We start from the raw sequence: 16,523 nt of genomic DNA on the forward strand, positions 1-16,523 counted from the left end.
GACACTTTAGTTCCAGTGGGATATGAACCATAAGGGAGCTTATTTCGATCCAGTGCGTTCCGTTGTAAATAGCAGTGGAGTGCAAGGGATAGGATCCCTCCCCAGTTACATATCGGTACTTGCGTTCTGCCGCGACTAGCTATGAAGAGGTGGAACGCGTACAGGAAGCAGGTTCTCACACACCAGCTAATTTTATAATGGATATTTAAGATTTGCTTTATACATGATGTCACTCTGGAACGGACCTTTGTTTGAACAAATAAACACTAAATTTGCCCTTTAGAAATTGAGACAGGTTTTTATTAAGAGAATTTTTGTTAGGAAGTACTTTGAATAGACCTCTAATTACAGGAAGGGAGGTCAGTGCTTGGGTGAATAAATATCAGCCCCAGGTTCCTGTTTGAATATTCTGAACCTTTTTGCTGCATGTGCCTCTTATAGTTGCAGTAAGTATATTTTTTGTTTTGGATGCATGGTTCAAAATCATATTTATTTAGTGCAGTTCACTTTATAGATTTATTTTAGCACACTTATTTATTATTATACACTCTCAGTTGATTGTATTGTGCATAGACTATGATGCAACCTATTTAGTTCTTATTGTTAATGAGTATTTCTCCAGCTGGGTCCACAGGTTATCCACAGGATAACATTGGGATATGCCGGTGCGACAGCGGAAATGGCACCAAATAGTCACAAGCTTTCTGGCCTCCCTGGATGCATCGGGCTCATCCATATAATCCCGCCCACCGACTCAGTCAAATCAGTTTTTTGTTTGGTGCGGCAGGAGCCGGACCATGGTCACAGGGCTGCTGTTAAGGCAGCCCTAAGCTTTTTTTATTTTTATAGTCTTACTATGTTTTGAGTGATCTTTCTTAACAGCGTCTTAAACGCATGCTAGAAAGAGTCGCTCCAACAACTCTCCACCGGGTTGCAACAACGCTTACCTCTGGGTACTAGTGCTGTCTCGACGGGCGTCTGTGTCTGATGTTCCAGCAGGTCCAGCAGACATTACTAGGCTGTGGCCGGAGCATGGGGAGAATGTAAGGCATCGGTTCCACTTACTAGGGGAATTCGGACACAGCCACACTGTATTGGAGGAGACTACAAACAGTGGTTGACGCGCCGCCACTCAAGTGCTCCAGTGCTATGCTTTAGGGAACATAGGTGCCAGGACTAGGTTGAGGCCACGATCCCTGGAGTTTATGTCGGCAGGGGGAGTCAGACGCTTTCCTGGTCGCCCCTCCCCCCAGTTCATGACCAGTTTCCGTGCGTCTCCCGTCCATGAACTGATGACCTCACTTCCATCTCAGACGCTACCACGAGGGTACTCGGTCGCAGCTTAGGCCGCTGCGGTTGTGTACACTAGAGTTGCCACCGATACCAGGTCGCAGACAGGAGCGTCTGCATACACTTATCGTTCACTGAGCATCTGTGTCTGTTAATGAGCGTCTGTGTCTCTTATCAGTTACCGGAGCAGCAGTGTACACTAGTAGCATCTGAATCCACTCAGCGTCTTTCGAGCGTATTGATCGATCCTGGAAGTGGGGTGAGTGTCCCTGTATACCACTACTGAGTAAGGGTTATACAGTACTAAGATTCTATCTACTTGTTCGTATGAATAGTTAATGCTGGTACACAATGCATATGAAGCCTGTACAGTAATTTTGTTTTCTGCATCACGTCTGAAAATGGTAATAGCTGTTTAAAAACAGAAATGCAGTAATTGTACTCCTGCATACTGGAGAAGTATTTTGTGGTTGATTATATTCTCATATGACAATGTCTAATGATTAACATGTGACTGACTGCTAGTGTGATTGCTGACTTTTATATGTTTGTCAGTATTGTGTTCTGAACCTCAATTCAGGTGCTTGGGTTGTGGTCAGATTGATATCTCTTTTATATTTATATAAGTGATCTCAGTCACAGAGAGTGTAGTATATTGTATAAACAGATTATTTACCATGTCTATGAGCGGCAAAAGTGACGAGGAGACTTTATCAGGGACTCCTACACCCTTAACATGTCTATCTTGTAAAGTAGGAGTGTTAGCCCAGTATCTAACTTATGACAGGTTATGTGCAAACTGTTGTGCATATCAGCAAAATAAAAGACAGGTTCAGCAACCAGTAGATCCACCATGGGGTGTGTTTGCACAGACTTTGTCTACAATAGCTGACAGATTAGCACCTGTGGTGCCACACCCGGGAGTAGGATACTCTATTAACCCTTACATGCAGCTCCCTTCTTGTGGGTTAATTCCAGCAACTTCAACAAGTAAGCAGGCTGGTGAAGCTAGGGTAGATACATCTATGTTACAGACTACACAAGACGATACAACAGATGAGGATACTGTGTATTCAAATTCCCCATATGATGACCAGTCGGAGGGTTTCAGCTCAGAGTATATAGCTGAGCTTATTAATGCCATGAAGGCTGTTCTGTCTCTGTAAGAATCAGCCAAAGCAATAACAAAATCTAAAGCACCTGTGTTTAAATGTCCAAAAGCAGTTAGGATTGAGTTTCCAGGGTCAGAAGATCTGACGGAAATTATGGAGGAACCTTGGGCTACACCCAATAAAAAGTATATTATTCCGAAAAAGTGGGATTCTTACTATCCTTTTCCGGCTGAGGACTGTTCTAAAAGAGAAGTTCCTTCTAAAGTAGATGCACATGTCGTGCGACTTGTGCGAAAATCTATTTTACCATTACCCTCTACCTCATTGAATGATGTCACAGATTAGAAGAGTAGATGTTTTTTTGAAAAACATTTTTTCTTTGTCAGGGGCTGTTTTAAGGCCAGCTATGGCTTCAGCCTGGATGGCAAAAGCAATGGTAGAATGGGCGGAGGAACTGGAGAGTGGCCTCTCCGCATCTACCAGGGAGCATGAGTCTCATCTAGGCCATATAAAACAAGCTGCGCAATATTTGGAAGAAGCAGCAATTGATATGGGTACGATTTGCTTCTAAAGCAATCAGCCTTAAAGGTAGCCACTCGTAGAGTAATTTGGCTACGTACTTGGAAAGTGGATGCAGAATCCAAGAAAGCTCTGGAAGCGTTTCCTTTTGCTGATAATATTCTGTTTGGAAAGCAATTGACAGATATTCTGAAATCGGAAGCAGAATCCAAAAAGGCTAGGTTTCCGACTAGTTATAACCCTAAACCGAGGGGGTTCAACATTTCGGCCATTTCAATGGCAGGGTAGAGCAAAAGGATAGGATGATTCTAACCAACCCCAGTATAATAAATCAGCTAGGGGTAGGAAGCAATGGGCCAATAGACGGCCAGCTTCCAAACCAGAACAGAAGCCATCAGTTTGAGGGTGCGGGCCTCCGCCTGGAGTATTCCAGGGTTGGGGCCCGACTCCTTCATTTTGCACACATATGGCAGCAGACGACGACAGATGCTTGGGTGCAGAAGGTGGCATCTCTCGGTTATGGTTTCCCTTTCAAGAAGCAACCTCCTCAAAGGTTTTTATGCACCAGCCCATCTCATATAGAGTCGAAGGCCACAGCTCTGCAAGAAGCAGTTAAGAAATTGCTTCAGTCTGGAGTAATTATCCCAGTACCCCTGACAAAGGGGATGGGGGTTTTACTCCAACCTATTTTTGATTCAGAAGCCAAATGGATCACTCCGACCAATTCTCAATCTCAAGAGGTTAAACGAATAAGTTTGGGTTCCAAAGTTTCACATGGAGACGTTACGCTCCATAGTTTTGGCCATGGAACCAGGAGATTACATGGTGTCTCTGGATGTACAGGATGCTTACCTGCATGTGCCCATAGCACGGTCCCATCAGTGTTACCTCAGCTTTGCCATCCTCCAGCAACGTTTTCAGTTCCAGGCTTTGCCCTTTGGGCTAGCAACAGCCCCCAGGGTATTTACCAAAATTATGGCGGTTATGGCAGCTTATCTCCGCAAACAGGGGATAAGAATTTTTCCATACTGCAACAATTTTTTAATCCTGGCTCAATCCCAGGAGTTACTTTTAGGCCATCTCCAACAGACAATAGCTTGTCTACAGAGACACGGTTGGCTCATAAATTGGGAAAAGTCGTCTCTGAGTCCATCACAATGGATGGTTCACTTAGGGGCCATATTGGATTCAAGTCTACAAAGGATAATCTTACCTGGGAAAAAGATATCCAAGGTGCAGGTAATGACTCAGGAATTATTGCACAGTCAGACAGTATCAGTCCATGCAGCAATGCGAGTGATGGGTCTGAGGGTGCCAACATTCGACATGGTGGAATATGCACAATTACACTCCAGACCCCTACAGCCCTTCATTCTAACCAGATGGAATGGAAAACATCAGACAATAAAAAGACATGATAAAGCTTCCAGTTAACGTAAAAAGATCACTAGCCTGGTGGTTACAGACGGACCATCTAGATAAGGGGAGACCCTTTTGGATAGCAGATTGGCAAGTACTAACAACAGATGACAGTCTTCAAGGCGGGGGAGCAGTGTTCAAAAATTTCTGGTTCCAGGGAAAATGGACCACAAGGGAAAGTTGCCTGCCAATAAATCTGTTTGAGAAAAGGGCCATATATATGACTCTGGTCCAGGCAAAGGACATTCTGCAAGGAAGACCAGTCCAGATCCGTTCAGACAATGCAACAGCAGTAGCATACCTCAACCATCAGGGAGGAACTCGCAGCAAAAGATTGATGGAGGAAGTAACTCGCATACTAAGGTGGGCAGAACTCCATCTTCCGTCATTTTCCGCAGTGTTTGTACCAGGAGTGCAGAACTGGGAAGCGGACTTTCTCAGTCGACACACCATTCAGGAGACCGAATGGGCGTTACACCCAGAAGTATTTCAAACTCTAGTAAACAGATGGGGTCTGCCAGAGAGAGATCTCATGGCGTCCCGTTGGAACAACAAAGTTCCGGCATACGGGTCAAGAACAAAGGATGCCGGGGTGATCCTTGTAGATGCACTGTCAGTGAAATGGGAATTTATTTCATCTGGCATATCGGTTTCCTCCAATCTCCCTGTTACCCAGGGTGGTGAGGAAAATAAAGCAAGCAAAGGGAACCATAATTCTAATAGCTCCAGCCTGGCCCAGAAGGCATTGATACATAGATCTACTAAGGATGTTCGTGGAAGCTCCAATTCTGCTTCCGCAATGTCCAGATCTACTAATGCAGGGGCCTTATTATCACAGCCATCTGGAACGGCTGTCTTTGACGGCGTGGCTGTTGAAACCTCTATCCTAAAAGCAAGAGGATTTTCACAACAGGTAATTCAAACCATGTGTCACGATCCGGGTATCTGGACGCCATTACCTGCCTTTAAGATGTCTCCTAAGGCTCGCTCAGCGTTCCAAGGCCGGATCTCATCTGTGTCCACATACTGCACATTCCTCCTGTCACGCTGAGATGCTGTCACAGCGGCGCCATGTTTGGCGTCTCCCGTTCTCCGCGGCCTCCGCCACCGCTCCTGTGTTATAGGTGCAGGTTGTCAGTGTGGTGTTCCATGCCTGCCGCGGCCTCCGTTGTCATCCACGAGTATCAGCATACATTTCTCAGTCTGGCGTCTCCTGTCCTCTGCGGCCGGCGCCGCCATTGCAGTTATGTTTCCACATGGTTTCCTAAACCAGTTTTCCTTCCAAGTTCTAACATGGGCGCAGCCATGTTGGATTCAATCACATGATTCAGTTCCTCCAATCCACTGCCTGGAAATCTGCATAATTGCCCAGCCAATACCTGCATTGCTGCAGGTATAAGTATCCTGTGCCTGGGCCAGCAAATGGTCAGTGCTTTGTTTGTCATACCTTGTTCCAGTCTCTCTCCTGTGGTTGTGTTTCCAGGTTCCAGCTCCTGTCTCCAGCATCCACTAAGAGACCCGCACCTGCCTACTATCCTGCGGTGCAGCCTGACTCTGCAGTCCTCCGTGGCTGATCCAGTTTCCAGCTTCCAGCAGTATCCACTACCACCGGTAATCATCCTTCAATTCCTCTGTTTCCACGCTCCCTAGCATCTTACTATATTCACTCCGTGTTTCATCACCTGGCTGGTTTCACCCAGCATTCATTCAGTGACTTTATCATCTGGCTGATTCCATTCCGCATCCACTCCGTGTCTTACCACCTGGCTGGTTCCATCCAGCAATTACAACAGCTGATTCAAGTTACCAACTTCATCTGTTCCAGCTACTGGCATGTTCCTTGGATATCTTCACTACTACAGCCAGGCCTGGTAAGGTTATTCCATCTAAGGACTGTAACAGCTGTTCTTACCTACCAGTGTCCTGTGTAACCATTTCATGGTCCGAGTGCTCCAGGAATCATATTTATTATTGCCATTATTTACCTTGAATGCTGTTTGTTTACACGGAGTCTGTTAATAAACTTATTTTGACTTTTACCTGGTTGTCATGGTCACACCTTCGGGTTTCCTTTTAACACTTACATGTCCAGGGGTCTGATTAAACCTCCCCAGTTTAAGTTCCTCTCAGCCCCTACAACTGAGGCTTTCTCCTGTCAGCCAAAACCCTCAGTTGTGACACCATGCTTAGAACAAGAAAGCCTTCTTCAGCTCGTATTTATCATTGAATATGGCAGACCTATATTCATTGGTGTAGTGAAAGAGGTATGGATCCAAGATCTTTTAAAGTATCCAGGATTTTGGATTTCCTCCAAGCAGGAATAGATAAGGGTTTAAAGGTGGCTTCCTTGAGAGTTCAAGTATCAGCATTAACTGTATGGTTGCTGAATAAGATTGCTAACCTACAGGATGTGCGTACCTTTTTTCAGGGAATGTAGCACATTCAACCACCGTTTGTTCCACTTGCAGTGCCCTGGGATTTAAATCTGGTTCTTAAAATCATTCAGGGAGCTCCATTTGAACCACTTAAGAGAGCAGATCTTAAATGGTTGACGGCTAAAGTTCTCTTTCTACTGACAATGGCGTCAGCTAGAAGAGTGTCAGATTTAGGAGCGCTGTCGTGTAAGTCTCCTTTTCTGATCTTTTATCCAGCTAAAGCAGTTCTCAGAACTAGATCTAGTTATCTTCCGAAGGTGGTCTCAAAGTTTCACCTGAACAAAGAAATTGTAGTCCCGGCTTTTCAGGTATCGGGACTTTCTGCGGGAGAAGCGTCGCTGGACGTAGTCCGTGCATTAAGAATTTATGTAGATCGTACTAGTGCCATCAGAAAGACAGACAGATTCTCTCTTCATTCTCTATGGATTTCACAAAAGAGGATGGCCTGCTATTAAACAGACGCTAGCAAGATGGCTTTGAATGACTATTTCAGAAACATATTCTCGTGCTGATCTCCCTGCTCTGGCTAATGTTTCTGCACACTCTACACGTAAGGTAGGTCCTTCATGGGCAGCACAACATGGTGCTTCAGCAGAACAGATCTGTAAGGCAGCCACATGGTCTTCCATTAGCACATTCATTAAACATTATGCCTTGGATACTTTTGCCTCTCATGATGCGGTATTCGGGCGAAAGGTTCTCCTGGCTAATCAGGAGCGTCCCCACCACTAATAATGGCTTTGGGAATCCCAATGTTATCCTGTGGATAACCTGTGGACCCAGCCGGAGAAATATACCGTTATGGTAAGAACTTACCATTGATAACGGAATTTCTCCTATGTCCACAGGTATCCACAGGGATCCCACCCTGACACACCTGATTTGAGGATCTTTACAATCACTAAACCTTTTCCCTCTTGTATGGAAGGGTGTGCATGTGTGTTCTTATCGCCTGAATAGGGTTCTACATGATGCTCCTGCCTGATTGCTGTGAAAACAACTGATTTGACTGAGTCGGTGGGCGGGATTATATGGATGAGCCCGATGCATCCTGGGAGGGAGGCCAGAAAGCTTGTGACTATTTGGTGCCATTTCCGCTGTCGCTTCGGCATATCCCAATGTTATCCCGTGGATACCTGTGGACATAGGAGAAATTCCTTTATCAATGGTAAGTTCTTACCATAACTGTATATTTTATATGTATACTTTTTGTATTGTAAAATATTAATTACTATGTTTGAAATATGCACTATAATGTCTAGTCACATCTGATGATATATAAAAGTAGTATGTTGGCTTAAATGGATGCATCACATATTGAATCTAGATATGATCGTTATTTCACACTACAATTTAGTGCACTGTTAACTATATAAGAACAATGTTTGTCATACTTTGATTACATGTATGGTAGCTGACCTATAATAAGAGATAATATTGTTGAATACCTTTTTAGGGCTCAGTATAAGGACCCTGTCCAAAGAATTATCTGTGATTTGCAGGAATTACAATCGGGTTCAGTGTAAAGAGTTGAATATTCGTAGAGAGAGTTTTTTTATGCTTGGTATGTATAAATTATTTAAGGGACACCGTATCTGATAGCTCCCAGTAAGAATATTTCCAAGTATTATTTTTAATAATACTTATAGGCTCCATTGCTCTATAACTACCCTGGGTGGACCATTCGATTTAATCATTTCATCTTTCGAACAGAAACATTAAAATATATATATATATATATCCTCATTCCTTTAGACTTTGAAGTCTTAATGTATTATCTGATCACCCGTCTTATTTTATGGTGATACCATATATAAACCCCTGCGGAAGTCATTTTGACAAAACGCGTTGGCTTAAATCACTTACGGTCTCTTGTTCAGTTCGCCATCACATCCTGTTGTGCTCACACCTGCAAAGGTGAGGGTGGCTTGATCTTAGCAACTGTTGAAACTGACAAAATTCCTTGGCTGTATCTCGATGTATTCTTTTACAATGTTCATCTGAATGTATGAAGTTCTATCATGTACTTTTTAATAAGTGTTTGGTATCATGTCTAATTAGGCCATTGGCCATTTTTTTTTCATGTGTATTTCTGCTGTGAGGGTATGGCTCTGGATGGTGGAAGGTGACTGTTACTTGGTGTGCGAGTCTTGAACGGTCCACATGGGACCGAGGTCGACGGACGTACTGGTTTGATCTTTTTCACATCCTCTTTATAAGCAAAACATTTGTTTACTCTAAAGCACTTTATGATGCTGCATAAGCTGCATTTTATTCAAGAGTTTTTGCTGAGCCACCACCATCAATGTGATTCCACCTGAAATGCCCGTTGTTGGGTGAAAATAAAAATTTATAAGACTTTTTTTCATATACCATGATTGATTGAGTGCCTCTTTTCCATAGTATGTGTGTATATATATATATATATATATATATATATATATTTATTAATGTCCTGACGACGGAGATTAAAGGTCTCCGAAACGTAGGCCATATTTCTATCTAAAGTTATCACTTCCTTGAGTGACGTTTATTTTTCACCCTTTGATATACAATCTCTTGATTCGGGCACCGGAACCACATGTCACAGTAACAGAGTGCCGGACACCAATTATATACAGAGCTTGCTTCAACATTTTGAGATTTATTATCTCATCATTGGATAGACACATGTACAAAAACAGTACTGACCTTATATACCCCCATCTCCACATGTGTAGCTCCTGCTGCCGGAACACCTAGAAGTTGCCCATAATGGACGTCATCAACAGGTATCCACTGGCCAAGTAACCAAAATAAACAAATACAATGATGATCTCCGCTACAAACAGTGAAACCATTACATATACCGTTTCAAAAGGCTAGTAACACACAGCATATACTGTAGTCATTATGTGGCAGATTCTTGCCTGTCTGAGATGATGAATAATCAACCTAATGATTATTCATCCATTATCCTGTTAGGATCTCTGTCTAGTGTCAGTAATCTTTTTTTATATTCAGGAAATAAATTTGTTTTAATTAGAACTACCGGCAATTTTGATGTTTTATTTATTCGTTAGCACGGCCCTTCTCCATAATTCTATAGTTTCTGTTTTGAGACTGGTGCAGACAAGTCTCTGGGAGTCCATCGCAATCGAATCAATAATATTTAATCACTGATTATATTGTTTCTATACTATTTTATTATCAATCCACAGTGGACACGCGCTAAAACGGGTTCTTTGTATTGTGATTAGTCATACTGTATATATTCTGTTTCAGCAGCTGAACATAGTAATACACTGGGACAATTTTATCCTCTTATCACCTCGACACATTGTAATGTCTAGTTGTTATCATAAACCAAACCTCATAATGGGGGTAATTCCAAGTTGATTGCAGCAGGAATTCTGTCAGCAATTGGGCAAAACCATGTGCACTGCAGGGGAGGCAGATATAACATGTGCAGAGAGAGTTAGATTTGGGTGTGGTGTGTTCAATCTGCAATCTAATTTGCAGTGTAAAAATAAAGCAGCCAGTATTTACCCTGCACAGAAATAAAATAACCCACCCAAATCTAACTCTCTCTGCAAATATTATATCTGCCCCCCCCCCCCCCCCCTGCAGTGCACATGGTTTTGCCAAACTGCTAAAAAAAAATTCAGCTGCGATCAACTTGGAATTACCCCCAATATTTGGTAACAAATAGGTAGAAAACCATACATTTGAAAAACAGATATCATACAAAAAAAGAAAAAATAAGATTTTACTCACCGGTAAATCTATTTCTCGTAGTCCGTAGTGGATGCTGGGACTCCGTAAGGACCATGGGGAATAGCGGCTCCGCAGGAGACTGGGCACAACTAAAGAAAGCTTTAGGACTACCTGGTGTGCACTGGCTCCTCCCACTATGACCCTCCTCCAGACCTCAGTTAGGATACTGTGCCCGGAAGAGCTGACACAATAAGGAAGGATTTTGAATCCCGGGTAAGACTCATACCAGCCACACCAATCACACCGTATAACTCGTGATACTATACCCAGTTAACAGTATGAAATATAACTGAGCCTCTCAACACATGGCTCAACAATAACCCTTTAGTTAAACAATAACTATATACAAGTATTGCAGACAATCCGCACTTGGGATGGGCGCCCAGCATCCACTACGGACTACGAGAAATAGATTTACCGGTGAGTAAAATCTTATTTTCTCTGACGTCCTAAATGGATGCTGGGACTCCGTAAGGACCATGGGGATTATACCAAAGCTCCCAAACAGGCGGGAGAGTGCGGATGACTCTGCAGCACCGAATGAGAGAACTCCAGGTCCTCCTCAGCCAGGGTATCAAACTTGTAGAATTTTGCAAATGTGTTTGACCCCGACCAAGTAGCTGCTCGGCAAAGTTCTAAAGCCGAGACCCCTCGGGCAGCCGCCCAAGAAGAGCCCACCTTCCTCGTGGAATGGGCTTTCACTGATCTAGGATGCGGCAGTCCAGCCGCAGAATGTGCAAGCTGAATCGTACTACAGATCCAGCGAGCAATAGTCTGCTTTGAAGCAGGAGCACCCAGCTTGTTGGGTGCATACAGGATAAACAGCGAGTCAGTTTTCCTGACACTAGCTGTCCTGGAAACATAAATTTTCAGGGCCCTGACTACGTCCAACAACTTGGAATCCTTCAAGTCTTTAGTAGCCGCAGGCACTACAATAGGTTGGTTCAAATGAAAAGCTGATACCACCTTAGGGAGAAACTGGGGACGAGTCCTCAATTCTGCCCTATCCATATGGAAAATCAGATAAGGGCTTTTACATGACAAAGCCGCCAATTCTGACACACGCCTGGCCGAAGCCAAGGCCAACAGCATGACCACTTTCCACGTGAGATATTTCAAATCCACGGTTTTAAGTGGCTCAAACCAATGCGACTTTAGGAAATCCAACACCACGTTGAGATCCCAAGGTGCCACTGGAGGCACATAAGGGGGCTGAATATGCAGCACTCCCTTAACAAATGTCTGAACTTCAGGCAGTGAAGCCAGTTCTTTCTGGAAGAAAATCGACAGAGCCGAAATCTGGACCTTAATGGAACCCAATTTTAGGCCCATAGTCACCCCTGACTGTAGGAAGTGCAGAAAACGGCCCAGCTGAAATTCCTCCGTTGGGGCCTTCCTGGCCTCACACCACGCAACATATTTTCGCCATATGCGGTGATAATGGTTTGCGGTCACTTCTTTCCTAGCTTTAATCAGCGTAGGGATGACTTCCTCCGGAATGCCCTTTTCCTACAGGATCCGGCGTTCAACCGCCATGCCGTCAAACGCAGCCGCGGTAAGTCTTGGAACAGACAGGGCCCCTGCTGCAGCAGGTCCTGTCTGAGCGGCAGAGGCCATAGGTCCTCTGAGATCAGTTCTTGGAGTTCCGGGTACCAAGCTCTTCTTGGCCAATCCGGAACAATGAGTATAGTTCTTACTCCTCTTTTTCTTATTATCCTCAGTACCTTGGGTATGAGAGGAAGAGGAGGGAACACATAAACCGACTGGTACACCCACGGTGTCACTAGAGCGTCCACAGCTATCGCCTGAGGGTCTCTCGACCTGGCGCAATATCTTTCTAGCTTTTTGTTTAGGCGGGACGCCATCATGTCCACCTGTGGCCGTTCCCAACGGTTTACAATCAGCTGGAAGACTTCTGGATGAAGTCCCCACTCTCCCGGGTGGAGATCGTGCCTGCTGAGGAAGTCTGCTTCCCAGTTGTCCACTCCCGGAATGAACACTGCTGACAGTGCTAACACGTGATTTTCCGCCCATCGGAGAATCCTTGTGGCTTCTGCCATCGCCATCCTGCTTCTTGTGCCGCCCTGTCGGTTTACATGGGCGACTGCCGTGATGTTGTCTGACTGAATCAGTACCGGCTGGTTTTGAAGCAGGGGTCTTGCCTGACTTAGGGCATTGTAAATGGCCCTCAGTTCCAGAATATTTATGTGTAGGGAAGTCTCCTGACTTGACCATAGTCCCTGGAAGTTTCTTCCCTGTGTGACTGCCCCCCAGCCTCGAAGGCTGGCATCCGTGGTCACCAGGACCCAGTCCTGTATGCCGAATATGCGGCCATCTTGAAGATGAGCACTCTGCAGCCACCACAGCAGAGACACCCTGGTCCTTGGAGACAGGGTTATCAGCCGATGCATCTGAAGATGCGATCCGGACCACTTGTCCAACAGGTCCCACTGAAAGGTCCTTACATGGAACCTGCCGAATGGAATTGCTTCGTAGGAAGCTACTATTTTTCCCAGGACTCGCGTGCAGTAATGCACCGACACCTGTCTTGGTTTCAGTAGGCCTCTGACTAGAGATGACAGCTCCTTGGCTTTCTCCTCCGGGAGAAACCCTTTTTTCTGTTCTGTGTCCAGAACCATCCCCAGGAACAGTAGACGTGTCGTAGGGACCAGCTGTGACTTTGGAATATTTAGAATCCAACCGTGCTGTTGTAGCACCTCCCGAGATACTGCTACCCCGACCAACAACTGCTCCCTGGACCTCGCCTTTATCAGGAGATCGTCCAAGTACAGGATAATTAAAACTCCCTTTTTTCGAAGGAGTATCATCATTTCGGCCATTACCTTGGTAAATACCCTCGGTGCCGTGGACAGACCAAACGGCAACGTCTGGAATTGGTAATGACAATCCTGTACCACAAATCTGAGGTACTCCTGGTGAGGATGGTAAATGGGGACATGCAGGTAAGCATCCTTGATGTCCAGTGATACCATGTAATCCCCCTCGTCCAGGCTTGAACTAACCGCCCTGAGCGATTCCATCTTGAACTTGAATTTTTTTATACACGTGTTCAAGGATTTCAAATTTAAAATGGGTCTCACCGAACCGTCCGGTTTCGGTACCACAAACATTGTGGAATAGTAACCCCGTCCTTGTTGAAGGAGGGGCACCTTGACTATCACCAGCTGGGAATACAGCTTGTGAATTGCCTCTAGCACAGCCTCCCTGTCTGAGGGAGTTGTTGGCAAGGAAGATTTGAGGAAACTGCGAGGGGGAGACTTCTCGAATTCCAGCTTGTACCCCTGAGATACCACTTGAAGAATCCAGGGATCTACCCGTGAGCGAGCCCACTGATTGCTGAAGTTCTTGAGACGGGCCCCCACCGTACCTGGCTCCGCCTGTGGAGCCCCAGCGTCATGCGGTGAACTTAGAGGGAACGGGGGAGGACTTTTGTTCCTGGGAACTGGCTGTATGCTGCAGCTTTTTCCCTCTACCTCTGCCTCTGGGCAGAAAGGACGCGCCTTTAACCCGCTTGCCTTTTTGGGGCCGAAAGGACTGTACCTGATAATACGGTGCTTTCTTTGGTTGTGAGGGAACATGGGGTAGAAAAGCTGACTTCCCAGCTGTCGCTGTGGAAACGAGGTCCGAGAGACCATCCCCAAACAACTCCTCACCTTTATAAGGCAAAACTTCCATGTGCCTTTTAGAATCTGCATCCCCTGTCCACTGCCGAGTCCATAACCCTCTCCTGGCAGAAATGGACATTGCACTTATTTTAGATGCCAGCTGGCAAATAACCCTCTGTGCATCTCTCATGTATAAGACGGCGTCTTTTATATGCTCTATGGTTAGCAATACAGTGTCCCTGTCAAGGGTATCAATATTTTCCGACAGGGAATCTGACCACGCAGCTGCAGCACTGCACATCCATGCTGAAGCAATAGCCGGTCTTAAAATAATACCTGAGTGTGTATATACAGACTTCAGGATAGCCTCCTGCTTCCTATCAGCAGGCTCCTTCAGGGCGGCCGTATCCGGAGACGGTAGTGCCACCTTCTTTGACAGGCGTGTGAGCGCTTTATCCACCCTAGGGGATGTTTCCCAACGTGACCTATCCTCTGGCGGGAAAGGGTACGCCATTAGTAACTTTTTAGAAATTACCAGTTTCTTATCGGGGGAAGCCCACGCTTCTTCACACACCTCATTTAATTCATCAGATGGGGGAAAAACCACTGGTAGTTTTTTTCTCCCCAAACATAATACCCTTTTTTGTGGTACCTGGGGTAACATCAGAAATGTGCAACACATTTTTCATTGCCTCAATCATGTAACGTGTGGCCCTATTGGAAGTTACATTAGTCTCATCGTCGTCGACACTGGAATCAGTATCCGTGTCGACATCTGTGTCTGCCATCTGAGGTAGCGGGCGTTTTAGAGCCCCTGATGGCTTTTGAGACAGTTGGGCAGGCACGAGCTGAGAAGCCGGCTGTCCCACATCTGCTATGTCGTCAAACCTTTTATGTAAGGAGTTGACACTTTCACGTAATTCCTTCCACAAGTCCATCCACTCAGGTGTCGGCCCCGCAGGGGGTGACATCACATTTATCGGCATCTGCTCCGCCTCCACATAAGCCTCCTCATCAAACATGTCGACACAGCCGTACCGACACACCGCACACACACAGGGAATGCTCTGACTGAGGACAGGACCCCACAAAGCCCTTTGGGGAGACGGAGAGAGAGTATGCCAGCACATACCAGAGCGCTATATAACACAGGGATTAACACTATAACTGAGTGATTTTCCCTTATAGCTGCTTATATGTATACTACTGCGCCTAAATTTAGTGCCCCCCCTCTCTTTTTTACCCTTTTGTAGTCTTGAAACTGCAGGGGAGAGCCTGGGAGCGATCCTTTCAGCGGAGCTGTGAGGGAAAAATGGCGCAAGTGTGCTGAGGGAGATAGCTCCGCACCTTTTTTTGCGGACTTCTCACGCTTTTTTATGGATATCTGGCAGGGGTATTTTTCACATATATAGCCTCTAAGACTATATTATGTGAGTTTTATGCCAGCAAGGTGTTTAATATTGCTGCTCAGGGCGCCCCCCCCCCAGCGCCCTGCACCCATCAGTGACCGGAGTGTGAGGTGTGCATGAGGAGCAATGGCGCACAGCTGCAGTGCTGTGCGCTACCTTGTTGAAGACCGAGGTCTTCTGCCGCCGATTTCCAGGACCATCTTCTTGTTTCTGGCTCTATAAGGGGGACGGCGGCGCGGCTCCGGGACCGGACGACCGAGGCTGGGCCTGTGTTCGATCCCTCTGGAGCTAATGGTGTCCAGTAGCCTAAGAAGCCCAAGCTAGCTGCAAGCAGGTAGGTTCTCTTCTTCTCCCCTTAGTCCCTCGTAGCAGTGAGTCTGTTGCCAGCAGATCTCACTGAAAATAAAAAACCTAAAAGTATACTTTCTTTTCTAGGAGCTCAGGAGAGCCCCTAGTGTGCAACCAGCTCAGCCGGGCACAAGATTCTAACTGAGGTCTGGAGGAGGGTCATAGTGGGAGGAGCCAGTGCACACCAGGTAGTCCTAAAGCTTTCTTTAGTTGTGCCCAGTCTCCTGCGGAGCCGCTATTCCCCATGGTCCTTACGGAGTCCCAGCATCCACTTAGGACGTCAGAGAAAGAACAGTTAAAGAAAACAATTAAACCATGGATATCAAAGTTGCAATTTATACCCCTCTGCACTAGCGTCCCTAGTCTGTGTATCCATTGCTCCTCACAGCACAATAATTTACCAGCATGATTTCCCCTCGGATAGATAGTAGTACATGATCAATTATATTAAAATGAAAGGTGGACATATTGTGTCCAGCCTGAAGAAAATGACGGGTGACAGGCTGATCAGTTTGGCCCATTTCAAATGCCACCTTGATGGAAGAGCAGTGCATTCTAATCTGCTCACCTGGCATACGTTCAGTCTTGCCCATGTAACTAAGGCCACAA

General features: G+C 45.6%; 1 protein-coding gene across 10 annotated transcripts in view; it reads left to right on the forward strand.

Moving 5' to 3' along the window:
* LOC134932110 (bone morphogenetic protein 7-like) overlaps window positions 1–16,523 on the forward strand; it is a 277,636-nt gene that overhangs the window by 109,607 nt on the left and 151,506 nt on the right. The gene's annotated exons all lie outside the window — the stretch shown is intronic.

This window comes from Pseudophryne corroboree, chromosome 6, assembly GCF_028390025.1.
Source record: "Pseudophryne corroboree isolate aPseCor3 chromosome 6, aPseCor3.hap2, whole genome shotgun sequence".
In the NCBI taxonomy this organism is placed as follows: domain Eukaryota; kingdom Metazoa; phylum Chordata; class Amphibia; order Anura; family Myobatrachidae; genus Pseudophryne; species Pseudophryne corroboree.